Here is a 12,347-nt window from a genome sequence, read left to right as displayed (position 1 = left end):
GGTCTGTGTTTGCAACTTGAGTTGCAAAACACAAAAAGCGAACAACATGCCAGAAACAGGAAGAGATATCAAAACGGTGTACATAGTGACTGCTTAAGCAAATGTAATTTTCGCACGTAAACTTACTTCATGAGTTGCAGAGCAAACTTGACGACTGGCGTAATTGTTTGAGCGCGGCTTTAGACACGTATAATTATCTTTCGACGCTCGTAACTCCTAGTATAAAACGGAAAAAACCATGTATGAAGAGAAAAATTTCGCCACATGAGCGGCTGACGGTGATGTTAAGATTCCTGGCAACAAGAGCTACAAGACTCTTGAATTTGCTACTGCAATTTCGAAACAAGTGTTGAACACGTGAGCTATTGGTACTCTCCTGAAGGATGATTTCATGGAGGTAAGTAAAGTACTGTACCTCAATTCTGAGAGGTACAGGTCATATTTTTACAGTTTTAGAAGTGTCTGAGACACACACATTCTTAGAAGTTATACACATGGCCAGTGAGCTGAAGTTCGTTTCTAAGTCGAGATTTGATGTTTCCTGCCTGAGCCTACCAGAAACTTTTGCATCAGAATATAAAATCCCATTCTGAACTCTAGAAAGGGATTCATAGTATATCTGAAAAAAATTTACTTATAGTATTGTAGTAGTGGCTTCTACAATTCACCTATAAACCACTCTTGCTATAAACCACATATTATATAAGAAAGAAAAAGTAGTGTAATAATAACTACCGGTATGTCCCTGAAGACCCTGTGCCAAGATCTTCCATTATCAGATTAACTCAATATTCTGATTTCACTGTTCTTTAATACAAATAGAGCGTTCGTTTTTTTGATACGCTGCAACAACTCACATTATAGCATAGGACAGTAATGAGTGAAAGCAGCAGATCGAATAAATTTTGTTACTCTTTGCGGTGAATAGTCCCCAACGACTTTGTTTATTATGTACCTTTTCCCTGTTTGCCGTAGGGTCAACCGCTCGTAATTTCTCTGTTAAATAATTATAAGCAGCTTCTTTCTTTTCCCTACCGCTGTATTCTCTGCATTTAATTTCCGACTAACATGTATCACTACTATACATTTCGATAAATTAGGCAATGAACTATCTAGAAAACAGATTCGTATCTCCCATTTTAAAATTCACCGAGCACACACAGGCGAGAAACAGCTGACTGAAGCTGACTCAAACAGGTTTTAGCGCCATATTTGCGGCGGTCTCTTGTCCACGCGCACTAATCTGACTGTGCAGATGCGGTTTGAATCCACAGAATTACGCAGTTTCGCTCAATCCTCTAACCCAGGTCCGCGCACATCTCGTACCTGCGCAAATCACTTGTTCACATGCAATGATCTGTTTGTGCAGATGTGATGAGGGCAGACATTTACGCAGACAGAGCTTTGGACGCGCCTTAAGGGTCTCTTGAGATTTCGAAGAACAACGATAAATACAGCTAGTCTTGCCCCACAAGATAACCTGCGGATCATGTTACAGACCAACAGGAGGATTCCAGGAGCTTCTGTAGTATCTTTGAATCCATAGCTTTGATAAGACATTTTCATACAGTACAATCGAGACTATTGTTTCTTAGTGACATTCAAATTATATGTCGCATCGACATTTCAAATTCTTTCACTTTACAGTGGTGTTATGCGTGTCAAAATTCTAGGTTTTTTTTTATCACGCATCTCGTTTTATTAATAAATTCTCTGTGACTAACATTTGTCGTCAAATCTGTGCAGTACTGAAATCATATTGTGCACTTTAAAAATTTACACACAGTCAGGTTACTTAAAATGGTTTAAAGTTAAAACACAATCACCTGCTGATGGAGGGTAAATCCCATATTTTATGTGGTGTGTGTTATTGGGAATGGGTGCAATTGTTAGGTACGAACAGACATTTTAAATATCACCACCACCACCACACTGCTATAACCCTCGCGGGGAGATACTTGATAAGCAATCATGAGCAAAGGTAAACAAAATCAGGAGTTCATTACGACCACATTAGAGAGATTTAATACGAGGCGTGTTTTTTAAGTAAGTACCGTTTTGAAATTAAAAAAAGACGTGTTAAGATATCTCAATAATTTTATTTTTACATGAAAGCCTGTTCGTTAATCTACTTTTCTACGTAATTTTCGTCAATATTGAGGCACCTGTCATAATGTTGTACCAGTTTTTGAATACCCTCCTCATAGAAGTCTGCCGCCTGACTTGTTAACCACTGCACCACTACTGTTTTGACATCGTCTTGAAGACGCTGACTGCCCAGGCGTCTCTTCAAGTGCAGGAACAGATGGCAGTCATTGCGCGCAAGATCGGGGCTGTGCGGAGGATGATCTAGAGCTTCCCATCGAAAAGATGTGATGAGATCTTTGGTCTGATTCGCCACATGTGGACGAGCATTGTCTTGCAGCAAAACGATGCCCTTGCTCAACTTCCATGGACTGTTGCTTTGATTCTGGTGTGACGTAGGCTATCCATGTTTCATCGCCCGTAACAATTTGGCTTAAGAAATCATCACCGTCGTTGTGGTATCGCTTAAGGAAAGTCAATGCACTGTCTAAACGTTTGGTTTTGTGCACATCCGTCAACATTTTCGGTACCCAACGTGCGCACAATTTTCGGTAATTCAAGTGCTCGGTCACTATGCCATACAAAACACTACGAGAAACATTAGGAAAGTCATCCCGCATGGAGGAAATCGTAAAGCGTCTGTTTTCTCTCATCTTATTGTCCACTCCCTGCACCAAACTTTCATTAACGACCGAAGGACGCCCACTCCGTTGTTCATCATGCACATCTGTGAGCCACCTTTAAATGCTCTCACCCACTTTTTTACCATTCCATCACTCATAATGTTTTCTCCGTAAACTGCACAGATCTCACGATGAATATCGATCACTTTTAGGCCTTAGCACTAAGAAATCTTATAACAGCCTTTACTTCACAGTCGACGGGACTCACCATTATCAGAGGCATCTTAAACACTCAGTACACAACGTAAACAAGGAAGAAACAGACTGTAATGGCGTCAGTGCGTAGATTAAGGTACAGGCTTTCATGTAAAAATAAAATTATTGAGACATCTTAGCACATCTTTTTTTAATTTAAAAACGGTACTCACTTAAAAAACACGCCTCGTAACACACAAAACAATTCTTCTCAATAAAAAATAATACAGCTTCTCAGACACTAACAGGCATACACCCGGAACACACAGTCAATAAACGTAGGGGGACGTGAAGACTACGCCCCGCTGATAATTCCCAACAACGGAAGTTGAGCGTTCGGCGTAACTGGCTTACAGGGACGTCTCTGGATATGGCTGTGGAGTAGTGGGTCCGTATCGGTGGTTTGCGACCGGTATCTCATGGGCTGTTAAAAGCCGGCGTACGAATTGGCCCAGAGCTTCGGCGTAGCGAACTGCTGTCATTTTAGCGTGCACCGACCTGTATAGCCGGGACGCGGAGAAATTCGTGACGATCCATTGCCGCACGCGTGATGCGGGGGAAGAAATAGGTCTCTGGCGAGAAGGACCTCTGGTGGCGCTTGTTCTGTCGTCCCTGTTGTGGCTCCGCAGTCCGGGGAAGCAACGCCTTGTGCATACGCAACCACGTGATGCTGCACTGTCTGAGGGGTTGCCAATGCCAATCACTTTAGGCAAAAGTCAGGCATATGACAACCAAGAAAATATTATAGCATCACCTACACCATTACCACCAGCATCATCTCCAACAAAGTCGCAACATGTACATATTGCTATACCTGTTCTGTCTGTAGTAACCAATCACACCGAACTTTCGTGGCGTCTGCTTACCGCAACTGCGATCACGTTTTTTGATACGGTGAAATGCCAGTTTTCTAGAACTAGATTAAGTGCACTTTACGTGGTGGCATTTCAGTAGACTCATTTGTAGTTCTGCTTCATCATGCTGTTCCGGCTTTCTTATTTCTAATTATGATTAGCAACATTTTTCACTAAAATTACATGTAATATGAGCAAAAATGCTAAAAACACAAAAATAGAACGTATTGATTACTATCTTTTAGTAGGAGATCGGAGTTCTGCTTTGCATTATGATTTTCTTCAGTCACCAATCAGCTCTATATAGATATTAATTTGCTTAATTTACCTTAAGACACTGGATGAACATTAATAAAACCGACAAACTGCAGGAACGAATTCCTCACTGGAAATGGAGAAAAAAAGCCATATGAACTTGTTTCCGGAAATGCATCGTTGTGGCGGTGGATGTCACTGACGAATGAAAGTTCCTCAGACCAACATTCGGGTGATCTTTGAGTGTTGCAGGCTGTCGACGTAGACTACTATAAGCAGCAGAATAGTCCGGTATTGATGTCGGGAACAAGCCGGGATGGTGTTTGTGTACGGCCAAGCAGATATGGAAACGGTAGAGAGACAGCACGGCTATACCAAAACAGGTACCCTCACACACAACCACAATCACACAATATTTCAAGCCCTTCTGTGGCGTTTGCGTGAGAACGGTGTTTTCAGTCAGACGAACGTGCAGGGAGGCGAAGGACTGTGCGTACATCAAACTGGAGGACCGGGTTCTACAGAATATTGGACGTATCCTAGTACAAGCTCCAAACAAAGGCGAACCGTATTACGAGCTCTAGGCTAGTACGATTCTGTATATCCTGCATGACAACCGCTACTATCCCTATCAGCTACAGCGAATGCGAGGATTATCAGCAGCGGATTTCCCTCTACGGGAAGGATTTTGTCGATGATTATTGAAATAGCCCATTACAGTTATCGTATTTGTGTCTCTTTGTCGAAGCAACCTGTACCAGAACTGACATCATCATTCTAAAGAATCGTCATCTGTGGGGCTATAGACAATCCTCGGGGAATGCTTGAGACGTCTCATCAGCATCGGCTCAGCATTAAAGTGTGGGCAGGGATTCCTGGCCATCACATATTTGGACCGGTTATTATTCCACAACTCCCCGATGGAGGACGTATCTGGACTTAAAGCGGAATTCTCGCTGAGCTGCTTGAGAATGTGAATTTGGAAATACGACAGGTTTTGTGGTTTCTAGATGACGGAGCACCATCCCACTTCTGCATTATGGTTAGCCAACACCTCAGCATCTCACCCGGACATTGGGTAGGACGCAGAGACCCCGTAGCATGGCCTGCTAGATCACCACACTTAAACTCCTTGAATTTTTATCTCTGGTCGCATCTGAAAAGCGTCGTTTATGCTGAAGCAGTTTCTGATATGCAGACCCTTCAACAGTGTCTTCACGATGTCAGGGACGCTGTTCAGAGAGATACCGGAAAGTGCGAAAAAGTGCGGCAGCCTATGATGCGACGAGTGAACGGATGCGATGCAGCTCCGTACTGTGAGCCGGCCGAGATGGCCGAGCGGTTCTAGACGCTACAGTCTGGAACCGCGCGACCGCTACATCGCAGGTTCGAATCCTGCCTCGGGCATGGATGTGTGTAATGTCCTTAGGTTAGTTAGGTTTAAGTAGATCTAAGTTCTAGGGGACTGATGACCTCAGAAGTTAAGTCCTACAGTGCTCAGAGCCATTTGAACCATTTTTTTGTTGTAGCTGAACGCACGCCGTCCATATCCAGAAACATGTTCATGGAACCTTTTTCCTCGATTTCCAGTCAGAAATCCGTTCCTGCAGTTCGTCGGCTTTATTAATGTTCACCTCGTATATATTTTTATAGCTCTGTAGGTCCTAAACCAGCTGTACTATGATGTTAAGCATAGGCATATGTTTTTCATCTCGACGAGACCTTAAGTGTGTTATACATAACTGTAACATAGCTGTGCTGCTTCGTACCTTTTCGAATGTGACTGTGGTTTTAACATTTCCGTTAGTCGGCCGCATGCTTTCACAGTGGACACAAAGAACTATTGACCGCACGCGCCGTGTGTTATTAGCCAAACTCGACCATCTCCAGCCCTTCTGCCCTCCTCCTGACAAGTACATCTGTCGGCCAATCCCTTTGGGGAGGCACTTAGGGAGACGTTAGATTCAACACGGTGATATCTCTCTCTAATGCCAGTATGACGTGTCCACGTCAAGTTCGACTGTTAGTGATGTCCGTCGTCCTTTGTGTTGTACTGAGTCTGAGCGCGGTGAACCTCTCGTGCAACGAAGCCCACATCTGGTATACTTGCTGCCGTGAGTGGTTGCCGTTTTCTAAATTTAATTATTTCTAAGCATTACAGTAATGTGTAGCTGAGCAGTTTATGTTCATTTCAGAAATGCTGTCTGCAAATGCACCATTATTGCTTGTGCCTCACTAGAATTAAAAAGTGTAAACGTATGTATAAGTTGCATGCCAGTGAGGAAGTCATACCTTGCCTCATCTTATTCGCTTTGACATGTTTATTGACTTCTTTTTAATTGTTATGTTTATTTATTTCTAGACCTATACGTAACGTAGTCTAGTTACGTGTACAAAATTATACGTGCTTTATACATCAGAATAATAAATGTAGTAATACCATAACTTTCTTCTGAAGTCGATAAAACATTGCAAATACGGCGTATCTTTGTCACTGTGCTAGCCATCCTTGCACGCGAATTAAAGCGACAACTCATATCTTATTAAATTGGAACGTTTATGCAATTTTGGAAACTACTGCTACCTTTTCTTTCTCTGAAAATAAGAGCTTGCAAACTTCATGCTCGTTATTTAAAGATGTATTACAAAAAGCACTTAAAAACAGCCCCAATGATAAAAGTTTTCTTGTATTGTGAAGTTTGATAGAATTAAGGCTTTCACGGCCGGATGAATTTGCTGCTGGTAAACGTTTCGGAAGACGTCCAGCGCAGTTCTGGATGAAACGCTAGGAATAAAAAAGTTTCGTGGACTTTGTGAAATACGTTCTAATTTGTGCAAAAAATACAATCGACTGCGAAAAGAATTACGGTCTTCCTTTGCACTCGAAAGTAAACACAACAACAACGGAACATCCCCCTACCGGTACCGGAATACAATTCATCTGCAAATGTACTTTAATTAAAGATTTTCTTGTTAGGAAAAGAAGGCTACAAAAATAACTAAATTGTAATTATGCTTCGTAGATGGCCGAGACTAAGTTACCTTTCAGTTCTTCTCAAATTTATCTTGTTTGTTCCACCAGATGATCACCGTGTTTTGGATAGTTACTGGCATCTGCGTGTTTCATGCTTTATTTGTAAATTATTGACAATGACTAAACTCACCTGGTAGAGAGCGCTCTTATATGTACATAACAACGAATATTGCAGTACATACGATTATTAAGTTTATAATACGGCCCCAAAATTTTTTAGAAACGTGAAGATAAAAAGCAAATATTAGAAGCGACATGACGCGGACCGGCAAATCAGATATATCACACGTCTAAACTCGGCATATCTATCCACTACATCACCAGGAACATGTGCTATTTGTGGCTCAACTACGATCTGTTATTACTTTACAGTTTATTATAACAAAACGTACTGTAACGTCCCCCCTTTCTAATCGGCCTAGTGGACTGCGATATAACTAACCGTGATCGCGTATGCCTAATGAAATTTTACAGTGAGTAACGCTATCGTTGGCGAAGGAAGATAATACCAGCTAGTGGGAGGATAGTACACAATAGACCCTTCAGAAGGATAAATCTGTTGTTAACTTAATCTAAATACTGATGATAATTTGGAAATACGTGGAAATTCAGTGCGATCGCTCACGAACCACGCAGTGGGGATTAGCGTACCACGTAATATTTAATATAAAATAATACTGATTTTCAAAAAAGGGATATTAAACAATCGCCAGCCCACTAGGATAATGAATCTCTAGAATCATAAGGAAGGTAATGGCAAACAAAACTAAGCAAATACTTACTGGCGTAACAATAAAAGGCTACGCTTTTCCACAACGCATTAGTTTATGAGAAAATAAACGAATCAGAAAGCACTGCTTTTGTATTTACTTAATCAGAAATGCTAACTTTTGAAATCAAAGTTAAATGAAGTTACTGGTTAAATAAATGACTGTCTGTAAATGAAACATTACGAAAACATGACTACCAGTGACCTCAGCTTAACGTAATGCAAAATTTAGAAAAAAGTAAGCAAATTTCTTTTGATTATTGAAAGACTAAATTGAATTTACTTTAAGCAAAGAGCAACTGATTTTACTTTTAACATAACAACAAGAAAATACGGACCAAGCCAGAAGAAGTTAATCGCTAAGTTTAGTACAGAATAATGAAATTATGCAGTCTTAATTTTTTATATATCTTTAGTTATAAGTTTTTCCAGCGAAATTTTACGTTGCTTCAAGTGACTGAAGATAGTGCTAAAAATCTGAAATGGGTAAAGCCTCTGTTATGGAATACAATAATTAACAGTTTCTGAGGCAGCAAAATTTAGTCTGAAACCGGTCATTACCAAACAAACAAAGCTGGTAGTAAGTAGTTGATTAATTTTCACATTTTTCCGACACTCGGTGATTGTATGGAAAGGAAAGGGGCCCTTCTTGGTAGCAGCGTCTGAGGGCAATGACAACGCATCTGCCTTATAAGTTTTGACTATTGCAGGTTATTATCGAAGAAACGTATTAAGGTTTGTGAAAGAAATGGCACTGTGTAATTCCTGTATAATATTACTTAACATTCTCACGATGTTGTAGCCATGCAGACGACGAAGAATGTAGCCGGTGACAATGATGAGCTGCTACTGATGCTGCGGCTGGTTGAGAACCACGAGTCGTCTCCAGCAATTTACAATATTTACAGTATAATTACGATCAATTATATACATTCACAAATAAATACACTGTTACACCCATTACACATTAAATATAGTTTCTATAAGAAAGCCTACAGGTTCAGAATTAGACGTGCAGCACAAGTTACCAACGGATATTAAACGGCGAAAAATTTTGGATGGTGCTGAAGGTATTTTATCTGCATTTTCGGTGTTACAGGACCACTGTCGACGCGTTTCCGATACATCCTGACTATCTGAAATAGAAAACGTTCATAGGGCATACGAGGTGTGTGAGCAAAGTAATGAGACTTTTAGCACTTCGAGTGATCTGGCAATGCTGTGTTATTCCACTTCTGTGTTCTTCCCTTCCAGATGCTCAGCCCGAAATTTCAGCTCCGTACAGCCATCACGTGATTTCTGAGAACGGCGTCAGTGATGTTGTGTCTTTGTTTTGTGTTACGAGAATGGAACAGCCAAATTTAGAGCACCGTTAAGCAATCCAGTTTTGTGTTAAACGTGAGGAATCCGTGAGTGTGACCTTTGAAAAGTTAAAACAGGCTGTGGGGAACATTCCTTATCAAGAGCACAAGCTTTTCGTTGTTACAAATCATATTCGAAAGGTCGAGAACACATTGAAGATGAACCTCCCTCAGGGAGACCTTCAACGTCAAAAATCGATGAGAACGTCGAACGCGTGCTCTTGTGAAATCAGACCGACATTTAACAATTAGGATGATGGGTGACCTGTTAAACTTAAAGAGTGAATCAAGAGAGACCGGACATTGCAGACGAGTGAACAAACAAAATAAGTCAAAGTGATGAAAAGTTTATTAATAAACTTATGACTGTGCAGTACATTCAGTTGAACTGAATGCTTAGAAAAATATTCAAATATTAAACAGAATCATCAACGAAGAGAGAGAGGAGGGGAGGGGGGGAGGAACAATTTCTTTAAAGTAAAATTTTAATGATCCATTGCAAGCAAAGGACAATGTAAAGAAAATGAAAGAGTTTATTACTAAATATTTTGGTCAGTTTGACATTCTTTGTTTCTGCACTAAATATTACGATCTATTTCACACACGTAAGTTGATTACTTTCAATCAAATACTGCATTGTATGACTTTGGTTGTTAGGTTAGAGCCGGCCGAAGTGGCCGTGCGGTTAAAGGCGCTGCAGTCTGGAACCGCAAGACCGCTACGGTCGCAGGTTCGAATCCTGCCTCGGGCATGGATGTTTGTGATGTCCTTAGGTTAGTTAGGTTTAACTAGTTCTAAGTTCTAAGGGACTAATGACCTCAGCAGTTGAGTCCCATAGTGCTCAGAGCCATTTTGTTAGGTTAGAGCTTCACTTGTTAGCATAAGCCGTATTGTTTTTATCTTTAACATGACATTCTTTGCGTGTTTATCGCGTACTGCTTAACCTATTTCGGTCAGTTAATTTATTATTGATTTTCGAAGTGAACAAGCCTTCTGGTGACAACTGCTTTGTATAATCATCATATTGCTGACAATTTTGTTGACTATGGTTGACCTGCAACAGCAACTTGTAATCGTTTGCGTCACGGTGTAATATTCCTGCTAATTATGCCTGTAAGTATGATGTTTATAAACTTACTCTAAATTGTCAAATTGTACAATCTCTAACGTCTGGTATTTCCTCGTTTAGGCTAAGCTTGAAAATTGTCTATGACCTAAACCAGTACCACTATGCAAAATGAGACAGCTAAAAGTTTTCAACATGAATTTCAACGAGTATCTTCAACGAATTGGTATGAATAATTGTCAGAGCTCTTTTCATCGTAATTTTATAATACTACTAATGAACCTGTCAGTGCTTCGCAAGTGCTAAATATGTATAGGAATCGAATATACATCCTAAACTCCTTACCCCACCCTCTCTCTGTCCATTTCTCTCTCTCTCTCTCTCTCTCTCTCCCCCCCCCCCCCTCTCCCTCTCTCTCTCTATGCATAACCTCCTTCTCCCCTCTTTCCCTGTCCATCTCCTCTTCTTCCTCCTATGTCAATTTTTCTCTGAATGGCCAGTAGCTCTATGCATCACCTTCTACCCCCATTCTCTGTGTATAAACACCTTCACCCCCCCCTCTCTCTCTGTCCATCTCCTCCTCCTCCTCCTCCTACTACTACTACTACTACTACTATATCCATTTCTGTCTGAATGATCAGTAGCTCCATACATCTCCTCCTCCTTCCGCCCCCCCCCCAAATCTCTCTCTGTGGATAACACCTCTCCCCTCCTCCCACCCCTCTCTACGTCAGTTTCTGTGTGAATGTTCAGTAGAGTAGCTTACGTCCGTCCGAACATTCGTTACGGTATCGTCTAAGGAATTGTATAACGATTGAAATTCACAATACCCAGTGATTTATGGCTATTTGGATAGAAGTGTATGGGGCCTGAGAATGGCATAATGAAATGCCTAAATTGCTTGCTTTCAGAATAAAATAAAATACACACATCAAAAAAAGTTTTGCTTCACCTTGTTTCCGAGAGTTCCAGAACCCGTACAGAAAATTGGAATGAGATCAACATAAACATCATTTCCGCCTTTTTATTGCTCGTGAAAACCACACATTGCATGTTGCACCGCCATACAACGAGACCTTCAGAGGTGGTGGTCCAGATTGCTGCACACACCGGTACCTCTAATACCCAATAGCACCTCCTCTTGCATTGATGCATGCCTGTATTCGTCGTGGCATACTATTCACAAGTTCATCAAGGCACTGTTGGTCCAGATTGTCCCACTCCTCAACGGCGATTCGGTGTAGATCCCTCAGAGTGGTTTTTGGCTCACGTCGTTCGCAAACAGCCCTTTTCAGTCTATCCCAGGCATGTTCGAAACGGTTCATGCTGGCCACTCTAGTCAGCGATGTCGTTATCCTGAAGGAAGTCATTCACAAGATGTGCACGATGGAGGCGCAAATTGTCGTCCATGAAGACGAAATGCCTCCCCAATATGCTGCCGATATGGTTGCACTATTTGTCGGAGAATGGTATTCACGTATCGTACAGCCGTTACGGCACCTTCCATGACCACCAGCGGCGTACGTCGGCCCCACATAATGCCACCCGAAAACAGCAGGGAACCTCCATCCTGTTGCACTCGCTGGACAGTGTGTCTAAGGCGTTGAGCCTGACCGGTTTGCCTACAAATATGTCTCCGACGATTTTCTGATTGAATGCATATGCGACACCCATCGGTGAAGAGAATGTGATGCCAGTCCTGAGCGGTCCATTCGGAATGTTGTTGGGCCCATCTGTACTGCGCTGCATGGTGTCGTGGTTCCAAAGGTGGACCTCGCCATGGAGGTCGGGAGTGAAGTTGCACATCATGCAGCCTATTGCGCACACTTTGAGTTGTACCACGACGTCCTGTGGCTGCACGAAAAGCATTATTTAACATGGTGACGTTACTGTCAGGGTTCTTCCGAGCCATAATCCGTAGGCAGCGGTCATCCACTGCAGTACTAGCCCTTTGGCGGCCTGAGCGAGGCGTGTGATCGAAGTTCCTGTCTCTCTCTGTACCTCCTCCATGTCCGTACAACATCGCTTTGTTTCACTCCGACACA

General features: G+C 41.8%; 1 protein-coding gene across 1 annotated transcript in view; it reads left to right on the top strand.

The window, feature by feature from the left end:
• The window catches only part of LOC126419109 (uncharacterized protein CG3556-like), a 614,423-nt gene that overhangs the window by 587,291 nt on the left and 14,785 nt on the right, over window positions 1-12,347 (top strand). The window lies entirely within an intron of this gene.

The sequence above is a fragment of the Schistocerca serialis genome, chromosome 9 (genome assembly GCF_023864345.2).
Source record: "Schistocerca serialis cubense isolate TAMUIC-IGC-003099 chromosome 9, iqSchSeri2.2, whole genome shotgun sequence".
NCBI classification, from domain to species: Eukaryota; Metazoa; Arthropoda; class Insecta; order Orthoptera; family Acrididae; genus Schistocerca; species Schistocerca serialis.
The sequence above is the reverse complement of the archived record's forward strand: the minus strand, read 5'-3'. Positions and strand labels throughout refer to the sequence as shown.